This window comes from Neomonachus schauinslandi, chromosome 3, assembly GCF_002201575.2.
Source record: "Neomonachus schauinslandi chromosome 3, ASM220157v2, whole genome shotgun sequence".
Classification (NCBI taxonomy): domain Eukaryota; kingdom Metazoa; phylum Chordata; class Mammalia; order Carnivora; family Phocidae; genus Neomonachus; species Neomonachus schauinslandi.
In genome coordinates, this window is record NC_058405.1 from 106,052,655 (window position 1) to 106,070,008 (window position 17,354).

Below are 17,354 nucleotides of genomic sequence, written 5' to 3' on the forward strand. Positions count from 1 at the left end.
GAAAGAAAGAAAGAAAGAAAGAAAGAAAGAAAGAAAGAAGGAAGGAAAGAAAGAGAAAGAAAGAAAGAAAGAACGGACGAACTAAAGAACCAAAGAACCCAAAGAAACAAAGAAGAAGGAAGGAAGGAAGGGAGGAAGGAAGGAAGGGCGGAAATCTTGGTTATATCTGATCTCTATCCATTCTTCCTTCTGATTAGTGTCTCATAGTTTTCTTTTGGGGAAGCACTCTCCCTCCAATTTTTGTCCATTTGATATAAGTGGAGCTAAAAAATCACCATCAGTTAGAACCCCCTCACCCTTGCCTTTTCACTGTATGGTTCAAACTGGCCTGAAGTGACATTGAATGGAACCCTTGAGAAAGCAAAATACATTTTATTATATACTGTAATGAGAAGTGCATACCATAACATGAAACCAACAAAGAAGAAAGTAGGAAATAAAGAGCATCCTGAGTATCTTTAGGCATGCCTGAAATCTGTGCTTCACTTTTCTGTTATGTAAGTCAGTACATTAATTAGCATTGTTCCTTAAGCTAGTTTAACTGTCTGTTATCTCCAACTGAAAATATTCTAAATAAAAACTATGCTCTATTAGGCATGCTACCACCTGACAGAAATAATTGCCAAAAACTTTCCAAATTTGGTAAAATCTACACATCCAAGTAGCTCAACAAATCCAAGGAGGATAAACACAAAGAGATCCACAACTAGACACATTATAATCAAATTGTTGAGAGCTGAGGGCAAAGAGAGAATCTTGAAAAGAGCAAGAGACAAGCCATTCATAACCTATAAAGGATTAATAAAATTAACAGCAGATTTTTCATCAGAAACTATGGAGGCCAAAAGGGACAAGGATGACAATTTAAAGTGCTAGATATTTTTTTTTAAGTCAACGAAGAATTCAGTATCTGGGAAAACTACACTACAAAAATGAAATTAAGACATTCCCAGATAAATAAATGCTGAAGACATTTGTTGACATAGATTTGCCCTAGAAGAAATATTTCTTCTAATATTAAAGAGAATCCTTTAAACTGAAATGAAGGGACACTAGAAAATAACTTGAAGCCACATGAAGGAAACAAACAAACCCTAGTAAAGGTACTTACACGATTTACTCTAAAATCAAATATTATTCTATATTTTATATTGCAGTTTTTAAGTCCTTTATTATTTTCTGTACTATTTTAAAAAATACATAAAAAATAGAAATCTATGCTAATAGGCAAATAATGTATAAAGATGTTATTTTTGACAACAAAACAAGGGGGAAGAGCTGTATAATAACAAAACTTTTGTATATTACTGAAGCTAAGTTGATATTAATTCAAATTAGATTGCTATAAATTAAATATATTAATTGTAATCCCCTGGGTGATCACAAATAAAATGTCTAAAATATATGCACAAAATCAAATGTTATGGGAATCAAAAGAGTACACTAAAAAAGAAAATCAAACACAAAAGAAGGCAGTAGAAGAGAAATAATAAAAGAGAAAGGCATAAGACACACAGAAAACAAATTAGAAAGCAGCTGTAGCCCTTATCAATAATTACTTTAAATGCAAATGGCTACACTCTCCAATCAAAATACAGCGGTTATCAAAATGTATTTTTAAGAATTCATGATCTAACTATATGCTGTCTATAGGAGGTTTACTTTATATGGGAAGATACAAATCAATTGAAAGCAAAAGAACTGGTAATATATTCCATGCAAATAGTAACCAGAGAAGAGTTGGTGGTAGCTATATTAATATCAAACAATACAGACTTTAAGACAAAAGCTCTTACCAAAGGCAAAGACAGATCTACTATATTGATGAAAAGGTCAATTTGTCAAGAATATATAACAATTATAAACATACATAAACATACATGCACTACACAGCAGAACCCCTAGGTATATGAAGCAAACACTGACAGAACTGAAGGTAGAAATTGATGTTTTTTACAGTAATAATTGAAGAACTTCAGTACACCACTTTCGATAATGGATAGTGCATCTAGACAGGAAATCAACACGGAAATAGAGAACTTGAACAACACTATAAACCAACTAGACCTAAGACATAGAAAACCCTCTACCACCAGCAGAATACACATTCTTTTTAAGTGTACATGGAACACTCCCCAGGACAGATAATATATTAGGTTACAAAACAAATTTAGATAAATTGTGAAAGACTGATACCATGAAAACTATCTTCTCTAACCACAATGGAGTAAAGCTAGTAATCAATAACAGAGAAACTAGAAACTTCACAAATATGTATAAATTACACTGGGTCAAAGTAAAAATCACAAGGGAAATTAGAAAACACTTAAAAACAAATGAAAACAAAACAAATGCCAAAATTAGGGAATGCAGCTAAAGCAATATTTATAGGAAAAATTAAAGTAGTAAACATATGCATTAAAATAAAAACACCTAAATCAATACCCAAACCATACACCTTAAAGAAATATTGAAAAGAGAGAGAGAGAGAAAACTAAATTCACACCTACCTGAAGAAAGGAAATAATAAAGATTAGAGCAAAGATAAATGACATAGAAAATAGAAAAGTAAAAAGAATCAATGAAACCCAAACTTGGGGGCGCCTGGGTGGCTCAGTTGGTTAAGCGACTGCCTTCGGCTCAGGTCATGATCCTGGAGTCCCGGGATCGAGTCCTGAGTCGGGCTCCCTGCTCAGCAGGGAGTCTGCTTCTCCCTCTCCCGCTCCTCCCTCTTGTGCTCTCTCTCTCAAATAAATAAATAACATCTTAAAAAAAAAAAAAAAGAAACCCAAACTTGGTACTTTGAAAAGATAAAAAAGTTAACAACCTTTTAACCAGATCAGAATGAAAAAAATAAAAGAAAGACATGAATAAAATCAGAAATGAATATGGGGACACTGTTACTGACACTGTAGAAGTAAAAGGATTATAAAAGAATACAATGAACAACTATACATGAACAAATTAAATAACCTAGATATAATAAATCCCTACAAACCCACAGGTTACCAAAACTGACCTAAGAAGATAGAAAAAGAATCTCAACAGATCTGTAACAACAGATTGAATCAATAATTTAAAAACCTCCTAAAAAAAATAGTCCAGCAACAGATGGCATCACTGATGAATTCTACCAAACTTTAAAGAATTAACATCACTACTTCTCAGACTCTTCCAAAGAATAGAAGAGGAAGCCATACTATCTAACTCATTCAATGAGGCCAGTATTATTCTGATATAAAATCCAAAGATAGCGTGCATGCGCGCGCACACACACACACACACACACAAATCACAGACCAATATTCACTATGAATATCAACACAAGAATTCTCGACAAAGTACTAGCAAACCAAATCCAAAAGCATATTAAAAAATTATACACCAGGGTCACATGACATTTATCTTAGGTATCCAAGTTTGGTTTAATGTAAAGAAATCAATCAGTAAAATATATTTTATTAATATGTACTAATAAAATCAATGTGATCATTTAAATTGATTGAGAAAAAGCATTTGACATATTTGAAGACTCTTTCAGGAGAAAAACACTCAGAAAACTAGGAATAGATGGGAGTTACATCAATATGATACAGGAAAAAATGGGGAAAAAATATCCACAGCTAACATGACATAATGCTGAAAGACTGAAAGCTTTCACCTTAAGATCAGCAACAAGATGAGTATGCTCACTTTCACCACTCCTATTCAACACTGCACTCTAAGTTCTTGTCAGAACAGTTAGGAAAGGAAGAAGTAAAACTATTTCCATTAATAGATGACATGATCCAATATAGAGAAAATACCAATTAATCCACACACACAAAAATACTATGGCTATAAAAAAAACTCAGCAAATTAGAAGAGTACATAATCAATAAACAAATACTGGTTGGATTCTATACACCAGCATTAAACAACAACAACAACAACTAATTGAGAAAACAATTACATTTACAATAGCATCAAAAAAATAAAATAACTAGGGATAATTTTAACCAAGGAGCTGAAAGATTTGTATATTAAAAACTACAAAACATTGCTGAAAGAAATTAAAGAAGACCTAAATAAATGCAAAGTCGCCATGTTAGTGAATTGGAAGACTTCCTATTGTTAAGAGGCCAATACTGGAGAGGTCTGTAGATGTAATGCAATCCCTATCAAAACCCCAACACCGTTTTTGTTTTTTGGTTCTTTTTGGCAGAAACGGAAAAGCCTAACCTCAAATTCAAATGGAATTGAAAGGGTTCTAAGACATCAAAACAAACCTGTAAAAGAATAAATTTGGAGAACTCACCCTTCCTGATTTCAAAGCTACAGTGAACCAAACAGTGTGGGACTAGCATAGGAGAGATATACAGAGACCAATGGAATAGAATTGAGAGTCTAGAAAAAACCATGCATCAATGGGCAGTTTTTGACAAAGGGTCCTGAGATGATTCAGTGGGGGAAAAATAGTCTCTCAACAAATGGTACGAGACAACTATCTACATGAAAAAGAAAGAAGGCGTACCTCTACCTCGTACCATATACAAAAATTAACTTAAAAAGGATGAAAGACCTAAATATAAAAGAATTAAAATCATAAAAACATAAAAAGTAATCATAGGAGTAACTCTTTATGAATTTGGCTTTGCCAGTGGATCCTTACATATGGCACCAAAAGTATGAACAGCAAAAGAAAAAAAAATAGGTAAACTGGATTTCTTCAAAGTTTAAATCTTTGCTGTATAAAAGGACATAACCAAGAAAATAAAAACACAGCTATAGAATGGGAGACATATTTGCAAATCATATATCTCATAAGGATCTAGTATCCAGAATATATAACTAGCTCTTAAAACTCAACAAGACAAACATTCCAACTAAAAAATAAGCAAAGGGCTTTAGTAGACATTTCACCAAAGTAAATATACAAATGACCAACAAACACATGAAAATATGTTCAATACCATTAGTCATTAGGAAACTGCAAATCAAAACCACAATAAGGTTCCATTTCACATCCCTACAATAGGTATAATAAATTTTTTTTTTTAATTTAAAAAAAGGGATTGGTGAGGATTTGGAGGAATAGGAATCCTTGTACATTGCTGGTAAGAATGTAAAATGCTTCATCTGCTGTGGAAAAGTTTGGCAGTTATTGAAAAAGTTAAACATAGAACTAACATATGTGCTCAACATCTCTAATCATCAAGGAAATGCAAATCAAAACCACAATGAGGTATCTCCTCACACTGTTAGGATGACTGTTATCAGACAGGAGGTAAGAAATGCTGGTGAGGATGTGGTGGTGGGAATATAAAGTGGTGCAGCCACAGTGGTAAAGAGTAAGAAGGTTCCTCAAGAAATTAAAAATAGAATTACCTGGGGCACCTGTGTAGGCAGTTGGTTAAGCCTCCGACTCTTTGTCTCAGCTCAGGTCATGATCTTAGGGTCATGAGTTAGAGCCCTGTGTCAGGCTCTGTGCTACGGACAGAGTCTGCTTAAGGTTCTCTTTCCCCTCTACCCCTTCCCCCTACTCTCTCTCTGTCTCAAATAAATAAATAAATCTTTTAAAAAAATATATAATTACCATATGACCCAACAATCCTACTTCTGGGTATAAATCCAAAGGAAACAAAATCACTTCAAAGAGTATATTCCCATGTTCTCTGCAGCATTATTCACAATAGTCAAGATATGGAAGCAACCTGAGTCCATCATACATATATATATTTTATATACTCAATATAATATGATACATACTGCATATATAATGAAGCATTTTTATATGTGAAATATATATATTATGTGATACATTAAAAAAAGGGAAATCTTGTCACTTGTAACAACATGGATGAATCTGGAGGGCATTATGTTAAGTGAAATAAGCCAAACAAAAAGACAAATACTGCATGGCATCATTTATATGTGAAATATTTTTTTAAGTCATATTATAGAAACTAAGAGTAGAAAAGTGATAGCCAGAATGGAGGAAATAGGGAGAGGATGGTTAAATGGTATGTGTTTAGCTATAAGATCAATAAGGTCTGAGGATCTAATGTAAAACATGGCGACTATAGTTGATAACATTACGAATAAATAAACAAACAAAAAAGATAAATATGTCAGGTGATGGATGTGGTAATTAACTAAATGCTGGAAATCCTTTGGAAATGATGTATGTATATATCAAATCACCACAATATACACTAAATCTCTTACAGTTTTACCTGTCAATTATACCTTAATAAAGCTGAAAAATATTAAAAAATATGAGATTGGAACAAACTGAGGGTTCTAGAGGCGAGGAGGTGGGGGGATGGGTTAGCCTGGTGATGGGTATTAAAGAGGGCACATACTGAATGGAGCACTGCGTGTTATACGCAAACTATGAATCATGGAACACTACATCAAAAACTAGTGATGCAATGTATGGTGATTAACATAACATAATAAAATAAAATTTATATATATATATATATATATATATATATATGTATAAAAGATTGGAAGACAGGAAAACGAGATACAAGAAGAAACATTGCGAGGCTGTTGCAGTCATCCAGGAAGGAGATAAAGATAGTCTAGGCTCAAACAAGGCAATAGAGATAGAAAAGCACAGATAATTTATATTTTAAAAGACAGGATTGACAGTATCAAATTTCCAAACAAAAGACCTTTATAAATTCTCTAACTATTCTAGAGGTTGCTATCAACATGCTTCTGTTAATCCCTTAAGTCTGTTTGGGTTTTATCCGTACTATGTACCCTATTATATCTATGCATAGCTAAAAAAAATTATCCTCCTTTAAAATATCAGAAAAACACTGAATCTGCAGCTAGTTGCTTAGCTGACCATGGTGTCTGGATACATAAAAGCTACCTGAAAGTTACTATGACCTTGAATCACAGCTTAAGCCACTGTCTCACAGAAACTCTAGAACATGGATTACTAATGACAGCCTAGTTTGTCAAATATGTTTTAAATAGAGATTATTTAAAAGTCTCTATCACTTAGGTTATTACACAGAAAGCATTTTACAGACATGTATAAATCATTTATCATAAGTACGCCACATGTATTTTTAGATAAATTATATGTCCTTTAAAGAGTGGAGCTGCTTTTTAATAAGTAGGAGGCCCTAAGAGCCAAGTTTTATTTTGAATGGGCTGTTGGAACCCAAGGAAGAGTGAACAAACGCAGGTGGTGTAACAAGTCATCCGGCTTGACTTGCAAGTCCTACAGTTCTGTTCCCATCGTCAGCATTGTCCTCTCTAATAATGAAGGGCATTACTCATAAAAACAGTGTGCCAAGGGTAAAGAAGCGGGAGATCAGATGACCCGGTAAGTCTGGCCGTGTATAATTTCTATGATTCTTCAGAAATGTACAAAGGACACAGTATCTGTTGGAAGCCAAGTGAAGCAAGGCATAGACATGAGAAGGCCCAAAGTGGGGATTAATTGTGAGACTGTTTTTAATCTCAGTAGTGTTTTTGAGTCACAATGTCAACATAAGAGAACTGATAAATTCTGCCTCTTAGAAGGACTTAGTGAGATCATCTACATTTCTGAGAAGATGAGGATCAACCTGTCAAGTCATGTGATCTACGCGAATGATGAACACAGAGGAATTGGGCTGTTAAACACAGTGCCAGCTCCAAAGAGTCTCCACATTAAAAGGAGCATCAGTTTCTCAGCTTCACAGCATTCTCTGCAGTCCCATTGAATAGATCTAGGTTAACGTCTTTGGGGGCACCATGAGCCTTGCCTTCCTGTAATAGAAAATCTGCCCATGTGGTTATGACTCAAAAGCTCCTGCTATAATACTTGCCGGGATTTTGTACAGTACCCATTTTGGAAGAAAGGTCAACACTAGGCAAGATTATATTGGGCAGGGGCGCCTGGGTGGCTCAGCCGGGTCAGTGTCTGCCTTCGGCTCAGGTCATGATCCCAGGGTCCTGGGATCGAGCCTGTATTGGGGCCCCCTGTTCCGGGGAGCCTGCTTCTCCCTCTCCCTCTGCCATCCCTCCTGCTTGTGCTCTCTCGCTTGGTCTCTCACTCTCTCACAAATAAATAAATAAAATATTTTTAAAAAGATTATATTGGGCAAAAGATGTAAAGTCAAGATCCTTAAAATAACCATATATAGTAAAATACTATATTAATTTCCCAAACCCAAAATGCCTTCCTGTCAACACACACACATGCCCTTCTGGAAAGAGATGATTAGAAAAGGTTAAAGAATAACCTATAGAACTCTAATAACATGAAATGTGAGTGGAGTATACCACCATAAACCACATGGGAATACGTCAGCCTTAACTTGTTCACTATTGTCAGATAAATATAGCACTTTCTTTTAGCTTTACCTACCTAAACTTATTTATTCTAAGTCAATTCCCAGACCCCATTAGCATTTTTCCCCAGTGAAAATTTCCCTTACACTATGCTTCCTGATTGTGAATTACATGAAATAAACATGTATCTGCCTTTCTCATCTTTTTAAAAATAATTATGTATTCCTACATCTAGCACTCATCTTCATGCCTTTTCTGCTATGAGTATATTTATTCATCCAATCAAAAGATAATGGCAACTATAACAAAAATTTGCTGAGTTTAGGCTTGGCTTCAGTGGGCTGAGAAAAACAAATTTAACAGTATAATCTATACTCTACTTTGGAAAATATGGTGTGCAGAAAAAAGCTACAGAAGAACAAAGATTATCTGATAGTAATTAAAATGCCCACTGAATACAGTAAACATATATATATAAAGTATATATAAATATATATATAAAATAAACAAGTTTCTCACACATATATATATGACTAATAATACATAATATATATGTATTCCGGGCATATATATATATAAATATATATATATATATATATATGTATTCTAGACAAACATTCCATAGACTTGTTTTCCAAAAATACAGAAAGAGTATTAGATTGTGTTTATTTTTTACATATATGAACTACTAATTTTATCTCACTGAAAATACCTAATCTCTATGTATAATGCTCATCTTTTGTCTTCATTATTAAATTTGGGAAAAATAATTTAATATGCATTAGTCTGAGTACACTATGTCCCTCATTTAATTTCTAAGTTAAGATCACCACCTTTAAATATTGAGAAATATTTAAAACATAAATCTCAACTATCAGCATTCTTTACTTTTTAATTGCATAAGAAGAAACCATATCATGTAAAAATCTAATTTTTACTTCAAAATTCCATCTAGTGATGCTTTTTAAAACATACATGTTCAAATAATTGTCTCAACTTTCAAGACTTTACAAGTAAAGTAAGACACTTTTAATCTTGAAAGATCATGAAAACGAGTTAACCTACTTTAAAACAAATATCCTTTGCCATCTGCAAGAAGTTATATTCATAGTAAATCCTACAAGTCAGAATACAGAAATTCTGAGTGTTTTCACCATAACAATTGGTATAATGTGTTTTTAAAAAAAACAAAGCAAAAGAAAACAAGGCAAAAAACAAAAAAAGCAAACCTTTGGTATCTTGAAATTTCTCCTGATTTGTTTGTATACACGAGCATCTGTTATCCTTAGTAAAGCCATGCAGGGTGCAATCCCCCAGGACTTCAGAGTGTCAAAACTGCAACAGCTGTGGTCATTGTGATGCCTATGATTTGAATACTAAATGATGTATCAATGTCAGCACATGTTAAAGGGAATTTGGAATCTGGATGATTGGTCCTAAAGGTACAATCCACCTTTTTTTTTTCAGTTGTCTGAGTTTTAAAGTTTGATCTTTAAGTCTCAGAGAACTGAAAAAAAAAAAAACGTAGATTCTTCCCTGAGTTGTAGGATAACTGTATTTACATGCTAGATGTCAATCTTTAATACTAGTCACCTGACTCTAAAACTCTCTATTTATAAGTGAATTAATTAAAAAAAAAAGATAAGACAGAATCTCTACGGCCAAGGAATTTACAGGCTATCTAGAGACATGAATATATAAGCTATTAGTTGCAATGCATTTAAAGAAATACATAAAAATTTCTAAGATACTATTATACTAAGATATTATTAAAAGACAGCTACAAAATTTCTAGGCAGGTAAAGGTAAGAGGAGGAAGGAAAACCAGGTTTTAAGGCAGTATGAGAAACAAAGCAGAGAGACAAAAATAACAAGTATTGCTATAAGGAAGGATACCTATTTCAGAATGCTGTTGCAAAAGCATGAAGAAAGGGGAGAGGGTAAGAGAACTAAACCAGATCATTTCTAAAACATTGTGGGTTTTTTTTTTTTTAACTTTAAACTTATTTATTTGTACTGATAAAATATTTTCATATGCTTTTCATTTTCATTTACTTTTATGTTTGATATTCTTTTATTTTTCCCACAGTGATATTATGTTGCAGATGAAAGAATCTTAGAATGCAGTTGCTAGGTAAAGTTGTGTCCTTGGGCAAGTCATTTAACTGTTGTGTACCTTGGTTTCCTTATATTTTAATTGGAAGAATAATCCAGGCAACCTCTATGGTACTCATTAGTGATACGATTATACTGGAGGCAGGGAAGCTTAAGATTATTATTTTTATCATTATTTTGTCAAATTTATAGATTCACAAATGAAAATATATGCCTGCACGCATTTTCATATTCCCATACGATGAAATAATAAAACACAATTCAATATAAAAATTTAGGTCACTGAAAAACAGAATACAGGAGGGCTAACAACTTCTACAGCTGATCTTCCTTTTAGCCATGTAAAGAAGGGTACATTTGTCAATTATTTAATTCTCGTTACAAAAAATAGAATACCAGGGCCTAAGCAAGGCTTTCTTTTAGAATTGAAGCTTAAATTTCTCACATTATTAATGGGATTACCAAGTGAGGAAGTGGATATTTTCAAGCAATCGTTATAATTAATGAAATATTACTTTTAGTGTCTACAGACAAAGCCAAATCAAACCTTTAATCATAATAATATGACGGCATTTCATTGAAATGGATTACCATTGTTACTCTTTGATGATCTGACTTTATTCTTTGATGCTCTAACTTTATTCAAGAATAAAATTTGGACATCCTTGTGGATGTATATTTGCTCTTCCATAAATATTATTTGCTTGACTGGCATTTTGATAAATGCTGAATAGAGAAAAAACTAGGTATATCATAGTCATATTAAAATTAACACAAATAAACATTATCTTAATGAATACATTTATAGTAGACAGAAAATAACTCTAGAAAAAATTCGTATGTCCACACCAGACATACAAATAAAAGAGGATGTGGTTTCTACTCTCTGAAACCTTATGTAGAAAAAGAGAACTTGGAGATGAAAACTTTGTGATTCTTTTTAATGTCATATGGGTGTGGACTAATTAAATTTCCAGAGTAGGTATAACAGAGAGAAAATCCTATAAAATTGAATTTTTCTTCTTTTTACTTCTTTTTTTAGGTGTCTTCCTCAGTTAAAATGAGTGATGATATATTACTGTGCATAGTATAGTATTGCATATTATGTATCCATTGCATTTGGATTCATTTTACTAACATATCTATTTTTGTCTCTTAATACCACAAATTACAAAATACAACTCATGGTATCTCTAATAGAATATGGAGTGATACTAGACATTTGGAAAAAAAGAATTTTGGAATAATGCATTAAAGGAAACTAAATTGGAAAATTAAGAATAAAAGTCAACTCCTATACTAGGTCAAGCAAAATTTTGGATTTTTTATTTTCCTAAATTTTAAAATGATGTTAAGAAATGAATTTCCAGGCGTGCCTGGGTGGTTCAGTTGGTTAAGCATCTGCCTTTGGCCCAGATCATGATACCAGGGTCCTGGGATTGAGCCCCACATCGGGCTCCCTGCTCAGCGGGGAGCCTGCCTCTCCTCTGCTCTCCCCCCACTCTCTCTCTCTCTCAAATAAATAAATAAAATCTTTAAAAAAATGAATTTCCGTGTGTAAGTTTTCTGAAATAACATGGCTCATTCTCACATGCCATTAATAATAGTCCAAACATTTATGTATACAAAGTCTCAGGCATTGTGCTGCAGGCTAGTGATTATATATATATATATATATATATAATATACATATATATGTATGAGTATATAAATATATATACAAATGTATATATAAATGTATATATAAATATATATATAAATGTCATAGGCTTAAAGATTAGTTGGGCAAGTATACACACAGACAAATACTTTCACTTCAAAATAAAACTGCACACCCACTGAAGAATGAAAACATGTCTAATTTGTTTGGCATTGTATCTCCTATTCTTATTTAAAACCTTAGTAATAGAAGCTATTCTATAAATATCTGTTAAATAAATGAACAAATGAAGATAAGGACCCAGGAAGAGACCTGAGGAGGAGCACTGAATTAAAAGTAGAGGTTTAAGAATGACTTCTTATAAAGAGAATACAACTAAATTCAGTGAATATTTATCCATTCAAAAGTTTAAATGTCCTAATATCAACTGCAATAGGAATTATCAAGTGTTTTTAAAAACTGGCTGACAGTGCTGCTCACCATGAATCAGACAAAAGAAAATTTAAAGTATCAAGAGATGGCCAAAAGCACGATGTGACTATAACCCCCAAACTTATAGATAAATCTGTTGGAAGCAAGTAAGCATGTGTACCAGAACTGGCTAAAAAAATGTTAGTAATAGCTGTACAAAGTGCTCTAAAGACATTTTCTCATTTAATCCTCAGCTCAGTTCTGTGAAATAGGCATTAGCATTGCCCTCATTTGCAGATTAAAAAAAAAAAAACAAATGGATGCCTAGAGAAGTTGAGTGGCTTATTTAAACCTACAACCACTAGTAGGTTGCAGAGCTAGGAAAACAAAACAAAACAAAACAAAACAAAAACAAAACAGGTCTGTCTGACTTCAGAATGCCCAGTGCTCTAGTGCCAAAGATGATATACTAAACACAAGAATAACTGCCATATGGTTGTAGTTATAACACAGTAATAAGAAAAGCTACCGTTGACTGAGTGCCTGATACGTGTGAGAGACTGCTAGGCATTCTACTTACATTATATTTTTTAATCCTCACATCAAGTTATGGTATAAGATTATTTTCATGAATTAAATGATGAGAAAACTGAGCCTCAGAGTTAAGCTATATAACTTACTTAAGACTATAAAGTTAGAAATGACAGAGCTTAGATTCAAGTAGAGACATTTTTGAAATCCACATTCTGTTATCTCCTTAGATTGCTCAACTGCTAAAGGACCTAAACATGGCTTTTCAAATTGGAAGAATGATGTCCATAATCACTTTTGAAACATTACATTATCCTAGATAGACATAACAGCTGAGCCAAATCTGGCTCTAAATATTGCAGTGATTCATTATAGTGATACCAAAGAGCCCCACTTTATTTTTTCTAGAAAAAGCTGAATTCCTTAATACGGTCCTTTTATTAAAAAAATCATGATTATTTTTTGTTTGAATATAATGGTTTCAATATCTCCATGATTTAAATGAAACTTCTCACAGTCATATCAAAGTATTTAATTGCATCACTCATTTGCATATAAATATTTCAATGCCTCCCCCCTCCCCGGTTTCATGGTATCAAGGCCAAATTCTATTAGCTAGTATATATGCCTTCCATAATACAGTCCATGTTTGTCAATCAAGCCTCACATGGCACTATTCCAACATAAATACTTCACTCCAGACAGACCTGTTTCCTTTTTCAACACTCATTCTTTTATCTCTGTACTTTTGTTCATCCAACTTCAATTTGGAGAAAATGCTTTATTGGAATCAACTTTTTGAAAATTAGCAATTAGATTTACAAATGCACAGTGTTTTGCAGCATCTTGTGACCTATCAGGCAATCCCATAAAAGGTGACAAAACATCCCCTTACTAACATTAAAGCCCTGATCTATAGTCACCCTTTTAATTCCTACTGAGATGCTTTTAGATAATACATCTCAGAGTAGTCACAATTATCTACTTGCAATTACTATATAACTGGCTATTGTTATATGTTGCATTATATATAGAATTATATAGAATACAATAACCATATATATTAATTATAACATATTATATATTGTTATATATTGTATTATATAACTGGCTATTATTACTATATAATTGGCTATAGCACACTTAGAAGAAAAAAACTCTCACAAATGCCGCTATCACTATCAAGAATGATGGTTATTGTTAATACTATTGCTCTCCTACAAACATGGTTATGGAATAGAACAAATCCTCTATATATGATATTTATGTTAGGTAGTACTAAAGCATCTAGACTTTTTATTATTTTTATTGAGCATTAACTACCTTGCTTTACTAGGTTGGTCAGAATACTGAAAACATCATGTCTATCCATCACAAGACACGATGATCTTTTGGAGTTCTGTGTTGAGCAGATGGTCAATGTCTGTAGCCAGCATGCCTGCCAGTGTTACGCTGCATTCACTTCTGCTAGCAATGCATGCATCATCAGATCACACTCCACATCTTAGAGACAAAATCATTCTCACATTGTCATCATTATTTTCTCCTATTTTCTGACAAGAAAGACAATCATAGATTTCAAAAATATGCATTTGTTCACTTAAGTATCAACTTGGCAACACCCTCGGATTTGGAGATATTTTTTGTAACTCATACTGGATTTCTTTGTCATATTTTCAGACAGTGGAGAAAAATACCTGGTACTAGCATATGTTACAAGGACTGCAGACTTATTTTTTTCAAGTACTCTCTGCTTTGCTGGAGGACTTCCAGTTGTATTTTTACTCCGTTGTCCATTCTCTGCTACTCTAGATCACACATTCAAGCTATCAAATGACTTACAATAAATTTTTCTGATCTAAGCAATCTTTTAAATTTAAAACCATGTAAACTCTATCATCACATATGTGTGTGCATGTGTGTGTGTGCGCACGCGCGTGTATTTGGATGTATCGTTCCTTTTGTAGTTTAACTTTTTGAGAAGTTATAGGAAGTCAATTGTCTTGTCAATAAATGGTGAGCAGCTGTGGATAATAAATGATCAATATAGGATGTTTCACCCTTCTGTAACTTTTTTTTTTTTTAAGCTGGGACTATATGTCAGATTGAATCAGAATCAGAGGGCTTAATTTTTTTTCTGGCTTTCAACCAGATTAAGTTTGCACCCATATGTTTTAGCTTAGACTGTAATTTTTTTTTTGGTTCTGTTTTGAACCAGGAGCTATATTCCCCTCCCATTTCAGACTAGTCCATTAATTAATATTAGAATGGTCCTTCACGCAAGGGTTAGTATAACCAAATCAAATCTGTAAAATGAATGTGAACTTCAAACTATATACTATAATGTGCTTGGCTGAAAATGTTTCTCAAAAGGATAGAAATAATTAAATATAAAATAAAGTAGATTCGCCAATCAAGAAATATTAGTGTCCAAAGTTTCCAAATAAACATTCAATGCATTATTTTAATAGTGTCTAATGTAAATATCTCAGGGTAACTCCATAGAAAATTTTACAATGAAACTGAAAACTAGGTGAATCAAAGTTGTATCTATCTGTGTACTTTATTATTTCCTGAACTACAGTGCGTCTGCTATAGGATTATAGGATTATAGATACAATCAAGAAATTTGCAAATTCTAAAACACTGTAAAGGTGTTAATATCATTGTAATTGTTTCAGAAAGATTGTTCAGCCTTTTCTGAATGGATTATTAGCTTAAATTTGGAGGATTTACTGAGACATTTCAAAATGATCTATTTCATTACAAAACATCTAAATCTTTAGAATAATGTTTGCATTCATATCAAGATATTGGAAATAGTGACTTTTTATGAGGTTTGGGTAAGAACTCCTCCTTTATCTTTTTACTCATATCCAACCATTTCTTCCACACTTGACTTCCCATTAGTCATCTAAATTATGGGTTGAGATGGGCAGGAAAGGGGGATATTGCTAGCTGATTCTTGGAATGAAGACATTGAAAAAGAGACGGGTGCCTTAATTTCCTGAGATTCAGGCTACTACAGTATGAACTAATATCTGAGCCCTATAAAATTGAATACAAAATATAATGTATTAAGGCCCACCAAGACACTGTTACAACACTTCAGGCTAGTTGGAAAAAAGATTTATCAGTAAACTAATGTGATCCCTATAGTATTTATTTATTATATGCTTTAGAAGACTTAGTTGCTTATAATATTTTAGGATAAATTATCAGTCTCTATTTTGTGCTTCTTTAAAAGAGACATCTAAAAATTGCAAAACTAAAAAAAAATCACTGTGATTCATTCTTCCCTGTTATATTCAACCCTTTAAGTTTTATGGAAGACTCTCTTAGTAGGGAAATGTAATTTTAATTATTTTAGGAATGTGAAAATCTGGTCTTTTAATCTATGTGAAGTTGAATTTTACTTGAGGACTAAAATCAACTTGCATCCTTCTCAGAAGCTTTATTAATATATAAATGGAGTTTGGGATTTTAGCTAGGGTTCAAAACAATTGTTTAGTGGTTTATGAAACACTGGAATTAATTGATGCTTACTTCAATGAGACACTGAGTTACATTTGACTTTAAAATTTTCCAGGAGCTTATAATCTATTATGATACCAACTACAGATTCTTTCAAAATCCCTGACGCCACAATTTGCTATAAAAATCTATTTTAAATTTGGAGTGCTTAAGTAAAGAGCTTTTATGATATGGCTAATTCAGGCCTCTCAAAGAATTTTTTGAGTGTGGCTTTGTTTCATCCCACATTTCTGTACACATAGACTTTAAATATCTCTGCAAATTGCTCTGCTGGGGTAATCACAGTCATGCTGCCCTACTTCTGATTAAATCCTAAAAATCACTCCCATCATCTTGAGAATATAATCTGTTTCGTAATCTTTCCAAGGAAAGAAGATATTCTTGCTCTTTTGCATTCTTTATCCTGGATCTCCAAATCCATCAGGTAATCTACACAGTGCAGATGTTGTATAAAAAGGAAACTCAGAAAGTTTCCAGATGTGTCTAAATCATTAAGTCATAAGATGTTAAGATACAAGTACAATAAATTACTTGTCAATACAATTATCCAATCCCTTTTCATCTCAAACATGTTGGTGATTAATTGTTCAAAGCTCCAATCAATAGCACACAACATTGTAGGCCTGAGGCTAGTTTTCTGAACAAGGAAACTGGTTAGAAATTTTAACAATCTTTCATAAGTTTCTTTGATGTGATGAGGGTGGTAGCAGTTACACTAAGTAAAATCAGTTTTACTTTCCTTGATTTTCAGTTGGTATGTGTACTTCAAGGCATTTTACCGAAGTTGCAGTTAATTCTCACAATAAAAATACTAAAAAGA

General features: G+C 32.9%; 1 protein-coding gene across 1 annotated transcript in view; it reads right to left on the reverse strand.

Moving 5' to 3' along the window:
• LRP1B (LDL receptor related protein 1B) overlaps window positions 1-17,354 on the reverse strand; it is a 1,499,204-nt gene that overhangs the window by 1,107,073 nt on the left and 374,777 nt on the right. The window lies entirely within an intron of this gene.